Source organism: Vicugna pacos, chromosome 22, assembly GCF_048564905.1.
Source record: "Vicugna pacos chromosome 22, VicPac4, whole genome shotgun sequence".
Taxonomy (NCBI): Eukaryota; Metazoa; Chordata; class Mammalia; order Artiodactyla; family Camelidae; genus Vicugna; species Vicugna pacos.
In genome coordinates, this window is record NC_133008.1 from 26,950,946 (window position 1) to 26,969,092 (window position 18,147).

An 18,147-nucleotide genomic window follows, 5' to 3' on the forward strand; every position below is an offset into this window, starting at 1 on the left:
TTAACTGAACATAATTTGAAAAACATTGACACGATTCTGACACCTGCTACAACATGGCTGAACCTTGAGGACATTATGCTCAGTGAAATAAGCCAGTCACCAAAGGCCCGTATGATTCTGCATAGATTGGTCCCTAGTGTGCTCAAATTCATAGTGACAGAACATAGGATGGCGGGTGCCCGGGCTGGGGGAGGGGGAAAGTGGTGTTAGTGTATAATGGGGATGGAGTTTCAGTTCGGGAAGATGAGACAGTTCTGGAGATGGAGGATGGGATGGTTGCACAACAATGTAAATACTTAACGCCACTCAATTGTACACTTAAACATGATAGATGACAAATTTTATTCTGTACATATTTTACCAAAATTAAAAATTAAAAACAGAAAAACACAGAAGATAACCCTAACACACCCCGATGCCACATCATGAAGAAGCAAATGTTAATATTTAGGTGTAATTGCTTCAGATATATGTTTTCCTTTTTCACAAAAGAAAGAAAACAGCAGGGATAAAGTTGAAGCCCTCCCCACCTTGTCATTTCAATTAAAAAAAAAAAACCCAAATCATTTACACTGAGGAGCATCCCTCCCACTCTGGTCCTCAGGCTACCTCCCTTTCTTGGAGGGAACAGAAATCACCAGATATTTGTATTTCCTTCCAGAGATAATTGATTTCAGGCTGTTAAGTTGAAAAGTATACGATAATTTGGTCGAGTTTAGAAGCAGTATCAGAATGTTTAAAAGAACGTATTTCAAACCCATTTTTATATGTTTAATATAAAATTTATAATCTAAGATTTGTAATAACTGCAAATGATTTGCTTGATGGAGACATTTAAGAGTAAAGAATCAGAAATAAAACTAACCCAAGCAAAGCAAAATATGCCAAAAAAAAAAAAAGTAAAGAATCAAATATACCAATTCTATAAATGCTGGCTGCAATACTTAAGAGATCCCGTCCACTGCATTTCCAAATATGTATCCAGTGGCTTCTTTGAAAATGATGGTCCTCTTTGCAAGGTGTATAAGTAATATAATAGCTGTAATTGGAACCAAAGGCTTAAGGGATGCTGTTTCTAAAGGTGTAAATTTAAATTGACTCCGTATGTACAAAATAACCACCAAGACGGATTTCCCCAAATCCGGTGTTGTGAGTTTGATTTGGGGAACCGAACGGCCAGCGTGGCTGAGCAGAGGGCGCGGGGGAAAAGCGGGAGGAGATGGAGGCAGGGAGGTGAGGAGAGGGAGTGTGGGGCTCTGGGGCTGCGGGGAAGACGGCCTTCATCCCCAGTGAGGCGGGCGCCATCATTCTGAGCAGAGGCGGGACCGATCTAACAGGTTTTGCATAATTTCCACCAGCTGCTGGGCTGCGGGGCGGTTACTTGATGGGTACGGCAGGTGGGAAAAACCGGATCGTGGTGGTTTCCCCCAAACCCAGTTCAAAAAATTCTGAAGCCTTGACCTCAGAAGCTCCAGGACCCCCAGTAGGGAGGAGACCGCCGGGGCTCCTTTCTTAGACCCTTGATCTATCCACGGCTGCCCCCGCGTGGCCACAGCCTGAACTGCAGCAACGTCCTGCAGAACGCGTTTCCTTTTAGGTACTCGAAGACCCCCTTACGTGGGGCGTGGTGGGGTCGTGTAATGGATCCAGGCAAGAGAAACTCCCCAGGGACGGGGATTCAGATGTTTGCCGGATAACCTGATGAGCAGCGGCTTCTCACAAAATTAAAAACGGGAGAGATTCTCAGGGGAAGGATCTTTGGGCAGCAGCGTCTCCAAGGACCAGTAAGAGTTTTCCCCACCCCCTCTAAATGCTCCTCCCTGGGTCATGGAAACCATTTGAGCCCCACCCCTAGTACTTCTCCTAAATGCCTCTCTTCCTCTCCCTTCTGCTATCCTCAGGCCACTACCCAGGGCCAGACACCCATCACCTGGGCGATAGGTGCCTGTCCCAGCCTTCAATTCCTAGTCACCCACCCTAGTCCCAAAAGAATCTTTCCCCGCCTCTTCTCTGCTCACACACCTCCCGTAGCTCCCCAGTGCTCTGGAGAGCAAGTCCGAGCCCTTCTGCCTGGCACCCGAAGTTGCCCTACCTGCCCCATCATATCATCAGCATGAACGATACAAGAAATAACAACAGCAATAATAAAAGCAACCACATTTACATGCTGCCAGGCTGTGGGTCGTGTGGTTTACAGGTGGCTTCCCAACAGCCTTCTCATCTTCATTTTATAGAAGGGCATTCTGAGGGTTCGGAGAACTCAGGGGACTTGTCCAAGGTCACCGGCATGCACGTGAAGCCAATTCTCTCCAGCTTTCTGTCCCTTCCATGACACATCTCTGGTGTGATGGGTTTAACTTTGCGATTCCTCTGTCTCCGCTCAGGCTGCTATAATGGAATACCACAGACAGGGCGGCTTGAACAATAGACATTTATCTCTTACAGTTCTGGAGGCTGGGAAGTCCAAGACCAAGGTACCAGCCAATCCACTTCGTGGTGAGGGCTTTCTTCTTGACCTGCACATGGCCACCTTGTTGCTGTGTCCTCCTCACATGACACAGAGGGACCTGGTGGAGGGCAGGGGAGGGTCTCCAGTGTCTCTTCTGATAAGGGCACTATCCTATCTTGAGGGCCCCACCCCTATGACCTCATCTAACCCCAATTACCTCACAAAGTCCTCATCTCTAAATATCATCATATTGAGGGTTAGGGCTTCTGCATGTGAATTTCTGGGGATGCAAATATCCATCCATAACATCTTCCCTAGACATAGTGGAGCCTAATTCCCCTCCCCCTGAGTGTGGGTCAGACTTTAGTGACTCAGTTAGAAAAAAACTTTTAATTTCAATACTCTTGTAGATTCACATGCAATCGTAGGAAGTAATACAGAAAGATCCAGTACACCTGTCACCCATTTCCTCCCGATGGTAACGTCTTGCATAACTCCAGTATCCCAACCAGGAAGCTCCTACAATCACAGACCTTATTCAGATTTCACCAGATTTACATGCACTCATGTGTGTGCACCTGTGTGTTTAGTCCTTTGCAGTTTTGTCACTTGATTGGATTTATCTGGCTACTGCCACAGCCAGGAAACATAACAGTTCCATCACAAAGATCCCTTGTGTTACCCTTTTATAGCCACAGTCACCTCCCTCCCCCCACACCTGGAAAGCACTCATTTATTCTCCATGTCTACAATTTTGACATTCCAAGGATGTTACAAAGTATATCCATTTGATGAAATATTATTCAGCAATAAAAAGAAATGAAGCAGAGATACATGCTACAACACAGATGAGACTTGAAACCATGATGCTAAATGAAAGAAGGTGTCGGAGCCAGCCGACAACGAGCAGGCCCAGAAACCTGTGCTGCAGGACTGAGAAAAGAAAGATGACACTAAAAGGTGGAGTTGAGAGGGTCGCACTCTAAGTCTGCAAGACGCAAGACCAAGAATGGACGACGAGTTTATTTTCAGCAGTTAATTTATACAATTTCAACCAGCTAGAGTGTGCATTCCTTCACGTAGGCAAAGGCATTGTCTTCTAAACTTAAGACCACCTGATAGCGTGTAGTAAAATCATTAACATATGTATTGTTCCCATAAACCGCCATAGCCTTAGATCAGTAACTTGCATGCTGACTGTATCTTCTTGCCCAAAGGCCATTAGTGTCTCATTAGCATAGGATGTTCCTGAGGTTTTAAGATTCCTTGGCGCAAACATCTCAAAGGGGTGGCGGGACAGAGATTGTCTTTGATAGATCAACCTCAAAGCCTGATGCTAGCACTCAAGATTTATTATCCTGTTTTGTGCCGGCCGTCCTCAGGTCATGAGTGGCTCCCCACAAGAAGGCAGCCACAATCCACATATTGTAGGATTCCATTTATAAGGAATATCTGGATTAGGCAAAATTTTTCAGACAGAAAGTATATTAGTGGTGCTCAGGGCTGTTGGGTTGAGGGCAGGAGCTGGGGGTAAATGGAGCTGACAGGTAAGGGTGCATTTTTTTTGTAGCAGTAATGAAAATGTCCTAAAGTTGATTGTGGTGATGGGCACACAATTCTGTGAATATACTAAGAGCTGTTGAATTGTACACTCTAAACGGGTAAATTGTATGGTATATGAATTATTCTCAATAAGGCAGTTAAAAAAGAGAATGTGATATCCATCGACAGATGACTGGATAGAGAAGTTGTGGCATATATAGACAACAGAATACTACTCAGCCATTAAAAAGAATAAAATAATGTCATTTGCAGCAGCATGGATGGACCTGAGATTGTCATTCTAAGTGAAGTAAGACCAAAAGAGAAAGATAAAGATCATATGATATCATTAATATGTGGAATCTAAAAAAAAAAAGACACAAATGAACTTACTTACAAAACAGAAACAGACTCACAAACTCATGGTTACCAGCGTGTGATTGATGGGGGAAGGGTCCCTGTGCCTAGGCTAGGGATAGGAGGTTCCAACTTCTCACCAGAAGGTACAGGACTCTTTAAAGCCTCAAATACGCAGGGGCGGGGAAGGAATGAGTGTAGTAGACTCAGTGCAGTCAATAGTCAAAGATCAAAATGGAGCCTGACTTGTACAATTGGTGGTGAGGGGACTTTTAAGTGTTTGTGCCTGTAAACAGGGTCACAGTTCCATGAATGGTATCGCAGCCTTAGGTCAAGCTCCTGGCTTCTGGAGGAAAACAGACCCTCCCGTTCCAGTCTGGTCTGGCCCGGGCGACTCACTTGCTCTGCACTTGCTCCTCAAGGGGTGGGTCCATCTAGAAACCCAGCCTTGAATTCCCTGCGCACGTCTGTGTCCCATTCAGGTCCCAAGCAGGACCTGGTTAAATATAAAGATTTTCCGGGGGGCCAGGGCAGAAGCGGGCTCTGCTTGGCCACGTGCTACCTGCTGCCGCTCGGCGGCGGTGGGGAGAGCGGGTCCTTAGGCACATTCCTTTAGCGGGCGCGTCACGGGCGGGTGGATGGGGCGACGCTCTGCAGGGCCTGCACTTCGCTGCTCCTCGCTGCACCTTGCGGTGGCGCTGGGATCGCACCTCCCGGGCGCTTAGCGGCCCCAAGCGTTTCTGCTGCGGAGTCTACCGCGCCGTGACCTGCACCGGCCGGGGTGGGGTGGAGGGGAGAACCCCGGGGGGGACCCCAGAAGCCGGGAAATGGTGAGTGTGCGGGGCCGAGTGTCCCAGGACAGGAAGGAGGGGTTGGTAGGAACCGGTGGTGGCGGGACGCTGGACCCCCTGCGGTCAACACCGGAGTCTGAGTCTGCGGACCCCAGGCCACCCGGGGCACCTCGGTGCCCTGCGGCTCGCAGCGTGCGGGCGGGGCCGGCAGCCGGGACCCGGGCTCCTGTCCTGTCGCTGAGCGGGGCGACTTCGGCTCCGGAACCTCTCTGGGCAGCTCTGTGCCCGCAGCCTCACGTCTCCCCGAGATTTTGCGGTGACCACGGGGAGGTCAGTCGTGACCCGGTTTCCGGGGGTTCGTGCGTGGGGGGATCTGTGGCCATCTCCCCAGGCGGCGCCCGTTGTCTCTTGAGGTTTTCAAATATTTGGGAAGTGGGATCTTGAGTCAATGACCCTGTCCCCGCACCCTAGCTCTTCCGAGGACTGGCAAAAAACTCCCAACATTCCAGGTCTCTCCGCCTTCCCAAAGCCAACTTCCCCTCCCCAGTTCGCAGCATCATTATTGACTACTCCGTTCTCCGCGGTGCATTCAAACAGACCCAGTGTTTTAATTGTTTAGTCTTTTTTCCAGTCAATGGATGGCTTTTTTTTTTTTAGGATTTACTTTTTGTTTATGGATATTTTACCTGAAAGGAAATCAGAGATAACCACCTGGAACTACTTTGTGTGAAACCCTTGTGCCTCTCTCCCTGGGTCCTCCCTGGACACATACATCCAATGGGAAGTCTTTTGGGCGGAGGTACCTCTTTGGAAACGTCCCTGGGTGTTCTCAGCTGTCAGCACTGACTATAAATTATCAGTTTGGTAACATTCCCTCCTGGACGCCTTAAACAGCCCCTGCTCAAGCCTGAGCTTTCAAACTCCCACCAGAAATGTTTCAGACCCCCACCCACCCCAACACACCCATTAAGCACAGCCCAAGGCAGTGGAAAGGAACACAGCCATCCCAGGGGCTACGCCTCCATGGACCTCAGCACAACAGGAAGTCACCATGGGCAGCAAAGAAGAGTGTAGGGTCATTTACGGTTTGTTATCCTAGCAAATCAGAGCTGATACAATGCATACAAATATATACACACGTATACACACATACAATGGTAGACTATTCAGCCGTAGAAAAATAAGGAAATTCTGCATTTGCAACAACAGGGATGGCCCTTGAAGCCATTATGCTAAGTGAAAGAAGGCAGAGAAAGATAAATATTATATGTTTATACGTGGAATAAAACGCCCCCCCAATAAAAAAAATTATTTGTAGTTACCAGAGGCAGAGAATTAGTGGAAAGAGAAAGAGGATGAAGGATGTCAGAAGGCACAAACATCCAGTTATAAGATAAATAAAAGCAAAAGATGTAATGTACAAGAAAACCATAATTCACACTGCTGTATTTCTATGTGAAAGCTGTTAGAGGAGTAAATTCTAAGGGAGGAGGGTATAGCTCCGGGGTAGAGCTCATGCTTAGGGTGCACGAGGTCCTGGGTTCAATCCCCAGTACCTCCATTAAAAAAAATTAAAGCTACGTACCCCACCACTACCCTTCCCTCAAAAAGGAGTAAATCCTAGGAATTCTGTAAGAAAAAAATATTTTGTAACTAAGAGATGAATATTAAAGTTATTGTGGTAATCATTTTATGAATTGTAAGTCATGTCATTATGTTGCAAATTTCAACTTATATAGTGCTATATGTTAACAGTATTTAATAAAACTAGAAAAATATTTCAAAAATAGTGCAAAAATTATCAATGAAAGAGGACAATCTACAAATGTTTTTTCTTTTGAAAAGACTTTTATTAGATCATTTAAATGTACAACAGCTTCTTCAGTCTGCATAGGCACTTCAGTTTTTCACAGGAATAATGTTACATCTCATTCCCCCATGATCCTGGCTAATAGCTTTTCAAAACTTTGAGAGAAAGATCTTGCAAAAGACTTCAGACATCACACGATACTTGCGAATTTTCAACATTATCAGGAGTGCTTCTACACTCTTAGAAACCACTCCAAAGAAACAACAATTAAAAAGTTAAAGAAACGTTCTCAAAAGCATTTTTTTTCCCCACAGTCTTTCCTCCGCAGGAAGGTATTGTTCCTATAATCCAGTCCATTCACGAAATGGCTCTCTGCACCTGCTCTGGTGTCCGCTGCCATTTCGCTGCCTATTTATGCATGACTAAGAGTTTCCTAAAGATTGTGATTTCCATAACCTGAAGCTGTTCTGAGACCTCTGGGCTCTCATCCTCTCCTAATAAAACAGTGAATCCCATGACGGATAGAAAGGAGCTTGAGTTGTCTTGTCTCTCCATGAACCCCACTTCCTCCACTGCCTCCTGGACAACGGTTTTCTCCACCGGATGATCCTCCGACGAGTATCCAGGCCCTCCACCACCACATCCTCCTCCTCCTCCACCAGGGCTACCACCAAAACTGCCACTCCTGGTTCTCCTCCACGTGTATCACAGCCACGCCCAAGTCCACCGACCACTTCTTAATCCATCTGCTTGTCCCTCAAAGGTACTTCCTCGTCCTTGTCTTGCTCTAACAGTTCCACCACCAGCAGAAGAAGGTCCAAAACCAGCGTGGCCCCCTCTTCCACTGCTAGGACTTGGGACCTCAGGCAGTTTACGTTGAGACAAGGACTTTCCGACTTGTGCGTGATGACCATTGATGATATGGTGTTTCTGCAACACAATCTTATCCACGGGGTCATGATCATCAAAAGTGACAAATCCAAAGCCTCTTTTCTTGCCAGACTGCCTATTGGTAACTATCTCAATGGTTTCAATTTTCCCATATTTCTCAAAGTAATCTCTAAGATGGTGTTCCTTGGTGTCTTCTTGAATTCCACCAACAAACAGCTTCCTCACAGTTGCTAGAGCCCTCCGGTCTTCAGTACCCTCTCTTGGCACAGCACGTTTGGGCGCAACCGTTTTCCCATCAATTGAATGGGGTCTGGCAGCCATGGCGGCTTCGGCCTCGGCCGTGGAGGAGAAGGTTACGAAACCAAATCCTCTGGATTGTTGGGTTGCATGGTCCCTTATGATCACGCAGTCTGCAAGGTTCCCCCACTGCTCGTAGTAGTTCCTCAGATTTTCTTCTGTGGTTTCAGAGCTCAAGTTGCCAATAAACAGTTTACAAAATTCTTCCTGTTCTTTCTTTCTCCTCCAGAAAGTAACAGTTTTGAAACAAGTTTCCTCCTCCTCGTGCTCAGTCACTTCAGCCATTTTCCGGGGCTGAGGGAGATCTCAGGGGACTAATACAAACCTGACCGGTCCCCGCCCTGCAGGGAGACCCTCGGCTGGTCCAGGAACAGCATGTGCGGGAAGCACCTGCAGGGGACCCGGCGCTGCTGTTTCTGCCTCTGTCGCCGCCACTACCCTTGAATCAATCTCGAGCTCCTTTCAGTTTTCCTGCAAAACACCGTTCCACAGAGTGACCTTTCCTGATCCAATAATCAAAATTCATACTATGTTTTCTGTTAATTTTTTCCAGCTTTACTTTTTAATTTTATTTATTTATTGTTCAAAAAAATTTAAGTACAGTCAGTTACAATGTAATTTTTTCCTATTTTAAAATTGGATGTGTATTACAATCTATTTTCTATTGTTTTTTTTTTTTTTCTCTCACTAAATTGGAGAATCAGTCAACAGAAGGCTGGTGTGGACTTTGAAGTTTTACATTGACATACTATTCACTTAATGCGTTTCTCTTAGGCAATGCTCAGGAATCGTTCAAACTCAAACTTTTTTCTTTTCTATTATTTTTTAGAGTGAAGGTAGGTATATTCAGAGGATACACGCTCCATAGACAGAGCGTAGGCAGTCTCAGAAGGCCAGAGAGGCCACGAGGTGTAGGGGTGGGGTTTAAAGTAAAAGTAGATACACGGTCCAATGACAAGGGTGTTGGGCATCTCAAAAAGCAAGAGAGAGGCAAGAGAAAAAGCCACGAGGTGTACGGTTGTTGGTATTTATGGGCTTGGTAACTTCCAAAAAACCTCTTTTTTCCCTGAATTTTTCAAATAAGTTCACTCAACTATAATTGTAATGGCATAATCTCTTCTGTGGTAGAATGCAATCAATTGCCCTTAAGATTTCAAATCCTTTTTCTCTGTAATCCAGTCTAAGACTCTAGTTGCAATAATCTGTTTAAAGTGTAAAGCTCATCAGTGCGTCTTTCTTTTGAAATCTCTCATTTCTGTCCTTAGATATATTTTTAAAGGGGGAAAGCATGAATCTCATTTCATTCCTGTTGTCCTGCCATAATTATCAACACTACCCTTTTCAAGGCTCAAGGTGTCCCGTCCGCAGGGAAAATTGCTTGATCCTCACATTTATACAGCACTTAATATATGCCACTTGTGTACTCAAACCCATGATTCCGGTTTTCACTTAGCAAAGTCATTGCCCCAGTTTTTAAAAAAATCTTGATGAGAAGGGTTAATAGACATGAGACAGAGGAGATAAGGTGGAAGAGAAGTAAGAAGGGAGAGAGGGGGAAAGAATTAACTACAATTTCAGTTGAGGACATTAGGGAGAGCCTGACTGATGACATATTTGAGCAGAGCACTTAATTACAGAAAGAAAAATAAAACCAAGCCCATGTGGGTAAAGAATTTTCCAGACAAGAACAATTTGAACAGCACAGGGTTAAATACGACTTCCAGTGCCCAGTGATGCTGGTTTAAAAACAAAAACCTGGACCATTTTCCCAAGAAAGCTTCAGATCCAAAAATATACAAACTCTTGAATATGCCTTAATACTGACACCAAGGAGATAACTTTCAATAAGACAACTTCTTGTTTTAAGAGCTGAATTCTGCTAACTTAAAGAGATTTTACAGAAGAAAAAGTGATACAAAAGGACACTTTTGCTATCCACATGGATTCCACACTCACCAGAATCAGCTGACGGGGAAAATGGCCGCACGCAGGTCCCCCCATCGTCCCCGGGCTGTGCTGTGACCCGCTCCTGAGATGCAGACCGTCGGAGGCTGGCTGGAAACTGCAGTGACTTCTGCCTCGGACTGCACGTTTACGGAAGGAGTGGACAATCCAATCAGCAGGTAATCCTGAGACACACCCTATCTCGGATCAAGGGGATTACAGAGATTCTTAAATCATTATACACGAGACAATAGTATGGGGCTGCTGACTCTGTTGTATACGGTCTTAGATGAAAACAATACAACACATTTGTGTTACGTGTATGGGGCGGTATTTGTAGTTTCTCTCAGCTTTGTAGTATTTCTTTTCTCCCACTATGGATAACTTCTACAAAAATAGGGATGGAAGTTTCTATATACAAAAATTTATCAAAAATTTATGGAAATAATAATGGGAAGAAAATAGATTCGGTTTAAATGTTTATCAAGAAAAGAATGTCCAGGCTCACACAGGCACCCCTCATCTATGACAGTGTACCCTAATAAACTCCTTTCTATTCCCATACCTTGTCTCTGGTAAATTCTTTTACCAACCTGCCCATCACCATGTCGCTGTGTGGGCCACCCCGTTGTGCACGGGACATTTGGTGGCCCGTACGTGGCTAGGACTCTGTGGGAGCCCTTTGGACATCTCTCTCTTCCTGCCTCTCCCTGCAGGAGTGTCCCCCTGGCTTGATCAGACACTCTGCTCTGAAGGCCAGGTCATCAGGGCAGGCTTCCGTCTTCTATTTTCCTTTCCTCTTTTATACCTTCCTGCTGCCCCCTAGTGTTCAGAAATGCCCTGACGTCCTGCCGCGGACTGAGGAACCCAGGCTGGGCTACTCCCAGCGGGCTCTGAAACTCGATCTGTGACAGAAATAACCCCCGGCCCGTAGTGGTGAATGCACAAGGGAAAGGCATCTTTTCTTTTCTAAATACCCTTCCTCCATCCCCCTCTTCCTCTATCTCTCCCTTCCTCTGACTCTGGCCCTCAAGACTCTCCTTGGTTCTTGGGCCCAACCACGGGGTGCCCCTCTGCACCTTCTCTTCGTTTTTTGTGGATCATGTCTCCAGATTCGCCCAGCCTCCTGCCTCTGATCACTGCGCCAGGTAGAAGTTGCCGATGGGAGGCCCCCCCCCCCATTTTTTCTTTGTTTTTTGGCCCCTTGTGTTGGCTTTTCAGCCCTTGCACTGGTTTTGGCCCTTGAGCTGTTTGGGGGCCTCTCAAAGTAAGAGGATGCTGGAATGTTAGACTTTCTCTTTCTGGCAGTCACTCCAGAATGGAGGTTGCGCTGTTAGCCTTTCTCTTCCTGGGGCAGAACACCCTGGGTTAGAGTTTGTGCTGTTAGCCTTTCTCTTTTTTGGGAGAACGTCCCAGAAGAGAGTCTGCACTGGTTTCTTTCTGTCTTTGCTTCTGTTACCTGGGATGCACCCTTGGGTTGCATTTGAAAGCACTGGAATAAGTTCGATCTCCAGACCTTAAAGAGACAGTGCCTTTTCTTTTTCTGTAACACCACCTGGCCCCAATGCCAACTTCCAGATCAGGAGACTTGGCCCTTTGATGGGACTCGGAGCTATAATACTGAGACAGGAAGGGGGCAGAGCACAACCTTTTAAGGAATGACAGCAATCAACACCAAGATGGTGGAAGATTCAACTCCCAGTTGGCCTTGAGGATTAAGAGGTTTGACTTCTGGTAGACCTTGAGCTTCATTATATGCTCATTGTAACAGCGTGATAAATAACATGTCCGCAAGAGCCATGACAGTCCCAAGGCTAAAGAATGGGCGGTGGCCCAGTTCCTGGGAATTGCAGCGCCTTCCCCAGGGTAGCTGGAATGGTCACACCTGTAGGCATGTGAAGCTACCGAGCCCATAAATACTGGCAACACCACGCCTCATGGCCCTTTTTCGCTCCCTCCTCTTTGGAGATGGCCCGCACTCTGTCTGTGGAGTGTGTACCTACTTTTACTCTAACCTGAGCACCCAATTCCCACACCTCTTTGCTTGCCTTTCTCTTGCCTTAAACTCTATGCAGTGTGTATCTCTCTAAATGAATCTACCTTTACTCAACTGTGGCTTGCACGTGAATTCTTCCCTGCAGAAGCCTAGGACCCCCACCTGGCCACGCACATCCTAGGGGCTCAACCGAGACCTGGGACATGGCCCTCCTCACGCCCCACATCCGTTTTCCTGCATCACAAGTGTTCATGTAAAAATCTTTGAGGTTTTCTTTCTGTTTGAAAATTCTCAACATAAAACTGAATCTTGAGAAAACTGAGATAACTGAGTGGAAAAAATAGGGGAATCGAAAATAATAGCTGAGAACTTCAGTACCCTCCTCAGCAACTGACAACAGTAACTGACAAAAAGGCAGCAAGAATATAGAAGAACCGGTCAACCATCAACCACCAGTCTCAAGCAGACATTTGTGGAACACTCGGTTGAAACTGGGTGGCTGCTTCGTTCAACAATAGCAGAATACACATTATTATCAAGACCCCATGAAATATCCCCGAAAATATAACATATTCAGGGTCATTAAAAAAAAAAGCACAAAATAAAAAGAACTGAAATCATACAGAGTATGTTCTCTGACCACGAGGGAACCAATTTTAAAGCAATAACATATAGATGATGAGAAAATCTCCAAATAATTGGAAATTGTTCAACACACTTGTAAGTAACCTATTGTAAAAATAGAAACTCTCAAAGGAAATTTTAAAAATAGGTAAAAGCAATGAACATGAAAATACAGCATGTCACAATTTGTGGGATGCAAATAAAATGGAGCTAAGAGGGAAAATGATTGCATTATATGCTTACAGTAAAAGAGAAGAAATGTCTGACTTGAATCATGTGAGCCCCTTTCTCAAGAAATTGAAAAAGGAAGAGGAAAATAAACTCAGAGCAATTGGTAGGAAGGTAATTATAAAAATATTGACACATCAATGACTTCTAAAGCCAATATTACAAGGAGGGGTATAGCTCAAGCAGCAGAGCACATGCTTAGCATGCATGAGGTCCTGAGTTCAATCCCCAGTACCTGCTCTAAAAATAAATAAACCTAATTACTCATTACTGCTCCCACCCTCCTCCAAAATAAAAAAAAATATTAAATAATACAAAATAAATAAAATATTAAAAATTAAACTCAATACAACAAAATGAAACAAAATATGATGAAATATTATGATAGGAAATAAAATTGCTGATTAAATAGAGGTACATTTTTATCAATAGTTACAATATTGCAAGGAGCTCATTTTCACCCAAAGTATTTGATTTAAAGTAATAAGGTTAGAACCATAATATCACTTAAGCAGAGATGTTGATTCTCAAATTCACAAGATGGGAAATTTTTTCAAGGAGTAATGATAAATTTCTGGGGTGGAGGGGAAACATGAGAGAGGTTATGGATAAAGGCAATATTATGAAAACATCCTTTAAAGTTCATTGTTGGAGAAAAAACTCCAACAAATTGAGTTAAAATACAGAGGCTCATGGAAGCTTAGTAGTTGATAAAGTTGCCAACTCAAGTAAATTAAAAAAATTATGATTTAAAAGGATGAGGAAAACATTATAACTGGTAAAAATAGGCTAAATTCTGCATTCAGAAATAAAATGTTAATTTTAAATTTAATTTAAAATTGTATTTTAAATTAAAAATTTCAAACTCTGAGTTTCAATAACACATGGGAAAAGCATGTGCAACTTAAATATGCAGATGTGAAATTTTATACGTCAGTTGACCAAACAAAACAGGTAAGTTACAATAAGGGTATTCTGAAAAGATCTTAGTTATAAAATGAGATTTCTGGGATACAGTAGTCATAGGGATGTGCTTACTGTATACTCAGTGATGGAAGACATGGCTAGATTCAGTAGCAGAAGCTTTGAGGCTGGTCATTGATCTGAGGGAGAACAGCTATCTGTGAGTCTTGGTGACTGAGAGTAGTTGTTCACCGAGACATTTAAAAGAAGGGGGGAAATCCCCTGATGAATAGAGCTAAAGCTGTTTTGATTGTTTTCTAATATCTGAATGAAAAAAATTATAGACAATAATGAATAGTTATACATAATATGGATAATATTATCTGAGTGGTTTATTTATCAAAAGTCTGTTATGCAGAGAAAGATAAACCTATTCAGTATAAAAACTTAAGCCTCTGCTGCCCTTCAGAGTTGTCTAACCCAGAGACACCCACCAGGTTGTTGAGTGACATCATCTGGACATGTAGGCTTCCTCTCTAACCACCTCCCCTCTCTCCAGTAGGATTTCCCTTGCCCTTCTTCCCTTCTGAGTAGTGATTCCCATGTTACAACCTCTTGAAGGTGTCATGATCCCAGGTACCTCTCCTGCATGCAAGAGACATTTGCCCAATAAAGCTTGTGTGTCTACTGCCATCTAGTGGTCATATCTTTTTCCTTGCTCAACCTTGAAACCTTTCAAAACCCTTATAGGACTGGCATGGGAACACGTGAGAAACAGCTAGGAGCCAGTAGTTTGTCTTGGCTTGGCTTCCCCCTCCTACCAGGGCACCTTTGAAGACCCTTCTTGATAGCTTTATCCTTCATGTCTTGTTTGAGAATTTGTCTCGGGAGCAATCTGACAATGATTTGACAATGAATAATTTTTTTCCAATTTACTCATTTAATAAGACTTACTTTATGAATAATTCCACTCAAGTATAGCCCTATTCAAGAGCACATCTAAAGCAAGCAGACAAAGGCAGATTCTGTTCTGGTGTCTGTAAAGGTCAATATCATGGTAAAAACTGGTTGAAGGGAAGAGTTCCAAATATGACTATTCCAAATAGACGGATACGAAAAAGACAATCTAATTCATATACGGAGCTTGATTGAATTCTAGTTTCAAAAGGGCCACCTATAAAGTTGAGATTTTGGGGAAAATTTGGAAAATGCACTGCATATTAGATGACACCAAGGTTTTCTTAATTTCTGAAGCATGGTGTTTGTATCATGGTTACACAGGACAATCATCCGAGTTTGGTGATTCTTACTGAAATACTAAATGGTGAAGTGTCATGATATTTTCAACTTTCAAGTGGTTTAGAAAAAAATTATGTCTACATACAGTCAGTTCTGGGATAATGCTTGTTTTGAGAACATGATTTTATTTTCTGTGTCACCCAATATATTAGGGGAAAACTTGAACATAATGTAAAATTTTGTATTGCTTCTGTGCAATTTCATCTGCAAGGCGCACAAACGAAACGCGAGTTAAGTGCAGGAAACCGCGCCCAGCTGAACCTAGTCGCACCGGCAGACACAAAACGCATGTGCACAGCTCGGAAATTTACCAGCTCAGTCCGTAGGTGTTAGGAGGGATCCCCATATCCATCTTGGGTTCTGACTCACTGTGGTTTCAGGTAAGCCTCCTTCCACCTCTTGAGGATAACTCACAAGGTCCAAGCTTTCTGATGACCCCTCCTACAGGCAAAGGACAGAACCCTTTCAGGGTAAAAGTGTTCTATATCCTGTAGTGGTTTTATAATTCTTAACTATTCAACATATGTAAAACTGCTGTTTTATTAGATTACTATTTTTTTTTTATGTCCGGGCAGTTTTTGAGTATTGAACCCCAATTCCAGTTTCCCCATAAATCCTGTAATTTTCATCCTATGATTTTGCAAAGCATTGGTTAAGAATACCTATGAACAAGTGTTGTGTAAAAGCAAGCATCCTAGGAAAGGACAAGTTCCCGTCCACTGGTGGAAGCACTTTCATTGGATCACGTGTCCCTGCCCTGTTGTCACTCAGGGAGAGGGGGCGGGTTTATGTGAACTGTCCAATTAGGGGTGCACAAGGGGAGGTGGGTGGGGCGACGCTCAGCCAACCACGTGGAGGCTCCTTTCACCTGCGCCTGATGCCCCAGGCGTTTCTGCCGCCGCGTCTGCAGCGCTGTGACCTGCACTGGCAGCGGGACTGGAAGGGAGGGCGCCGGGGGACCCCAGAAGCCCGGAAATGGTGAGTGTGTGGGGCCTGTGTCCCAGGACACGGGGAGGGTTTAAGCCTGAACTGGGGGCGGTGGGATCCTGACTCCCCCATGGTCGACTCCGGAGTCTGCGCACCCGACTCTGCCCAGGAGGCCGCTCTGACCTCAGTGTCCCGTGACTCGCAGCATAAGGGCTGGACCCGCAGCCTGGACCCCGATTTCCTGTCGTGTCACTGCGCGCGCTGACTTTGGCCTTGACCCTGGAGCCTCTCTGCGTAACTCTACGCCGCAGCCCCTCGTCTCCCCTAGATTGTGCGGTGACCACGGGGAGGGTCCTCAGCCTGGGTGTCTGGGCTTTATGCATGGAAGAAGCTGTGGTCTGTGGGGTCCGCACTACCTCCTTTCTCCCAAGGGGACTCGCTGTCTCCTGAGTTTTCCAAATGTTTGGGAAGCACAGTCTCAAATTCACAACACACTCCCTCCATCCTAGCTCTCCCAGTGGCTGACAATAAATCTCTAAATTTCTAGATCCCTCCCCGCCTTCCCAAAGGCAACTTGTCTCTAATTCATGGCATCATTATCAACTAATTGTCCTCCGTGGTGCATTTGAAGAGGTGCCGTATTTTGTTATCATTTTCCCACAGCCAATGAATTGCTGATTTTTAAAGGGTTATTTATTTTTGGTTTGTTTGTTTGTGGATATTTTACTATGAGAAGAAAGCAGAGAATAACCACCTGGAACTGTGTTGTATGAAATCTTATGCCTCTCCTGCCAAAATCTTTTCTGGGCACAGACATCCTACGGGAAGTCCTCTGGGTGTGGGTATATCTTGGGAAACTTCCTGGGTCATCTGTCCTGTCAGCATTGCTCCTTCCTGCGTTTGTCACACAAAAAAGATTTATTCACTTTTTTTTTTGAAGTCTCCATTTTACAAAAGTGTAAACTGAAGAAAGAGGTGAATTTCAGAAAAGCAAAATATAACAATTTTACATTGCTGGTGTTAACATTTGTTTCCTTTTTTCATGCTCTTAGCAGGTGTTTCTGAATGTGGTTTGCCTTCTGTTCCATGGGAAGCAGGCTGCTTGTCTGTCCTGCTTCCCATATTTCTTTCTTCCCTTTAGATTTCTTTATCCATGAATATTGCAGCCCTTTGGCCCTAGATTCTCTTAGCACTTGAACTCTGCAACTGTAAGTTAATTGAGAAATTCAACGTGAGGAAAGGCAGAAAATTATGGAACCAAAGAGAGAACCTCAAGGTGTAATATGAAAGGTTTTAAGTTTTCGGGTATGTTTCTGATTTTTACATCAGTGTTTGTATGTGCTTGTCCAGAGAGAACATTGAAATTTAAAAGCCTAGAGCAATAGAATTCCTGTTTAATTATATATAACATGGATAAACAGAAGGATTTACTGTATAGCACAGGGACTTATATTCAGTCTCTTGTAATAACCTATAATGGAAGAGAATCTGAACAAGAAATATAAATATAAAACTGAATCATTTTGCTGTATGCCTGAAACTAGCACAATATTGTAAGTCAACTATAGGTCAATAAAAAGTCATTTGTATTTGTCTTAATTGTATTTCCAAACAACTGAAAAAGAAACTTAAAAACCCCAGCGCCAACAACATCAATATAATATAAAGCGTAGGAATAAATATAACCAAGGGGGTGAAAGATATCTACACTGGGAACTATAAGACATTAAGAAAAGAAATTGAAGGCATAAAGAGACAGGCAGCCCATGTCCATGAATCAAAAGAATTAATATTGTTAAACTGTCCATAACACCCAAAGCCATCTATAGAGTCAATGAAAACCTTATCAAGATTCGATGGTGTTTTCTACAGAAATAGAAAAGCCAGTCCTAATATTTGTAGAAAACCACAAAAGTCCCTAAACAGACAAAGCAATTCTGAGAAGAAAATCAAAGCAGGAAGCATCACATTTCTGGTTTCAAATTATATTCCAAAGCTACAGTAATCAATATATATTGGTAGTGACATAAAAAGAGACACAGAGACCAACAGAACAGGCTAGACAGCCCACGAATATGCACATAGAGTC

The 18,147-nt window shown here is 44.0% G+C and overlaps 1 long non-coding RNA gene, 1 other non-coding gene and 1 pseudogene across 2 annotated transcripts; 1 reads left to right on the top strand and 2 right to left on the bottom strand.

The window, feature by feature from the left end:
- Window positions 1-2,145: 2,145 nt before the first annotated feature.
- LOC140688365 (uncharacterized) lies at window positions 2,146-2,588 on the bottom strand. Its single transcript, XR_012063002.1, has 2 exons — window positions 2,479-2,588; window positions 2,146-2,388 (listed from the first exon to the last, which is right to left on the bottom strand). It is a non-coding gene; the product is annotated as an uncharacterized lncRNA (long non-coding RNA).
- Window positions 2,589-4,946: 2,358 nt separating this feature from the next.
- Window positions 4,947-8,422, bottom strand: LOC102543224 (heterogeneous nuclear ribonucleoproteins A2/B1 pseudogene; annotated as a pseudogene).
- On the top strand, window positions 6,628-6,700 carry TRNAP-AGG (transfer RNA proline (anticodon AGG)). The gene has a single exon. It is a non-coding gene; the product is annotated as a tRNA-Pro (tRNA).
- Window positions 8,423-18,147: the final 9,725 nt, after the last annotated feature.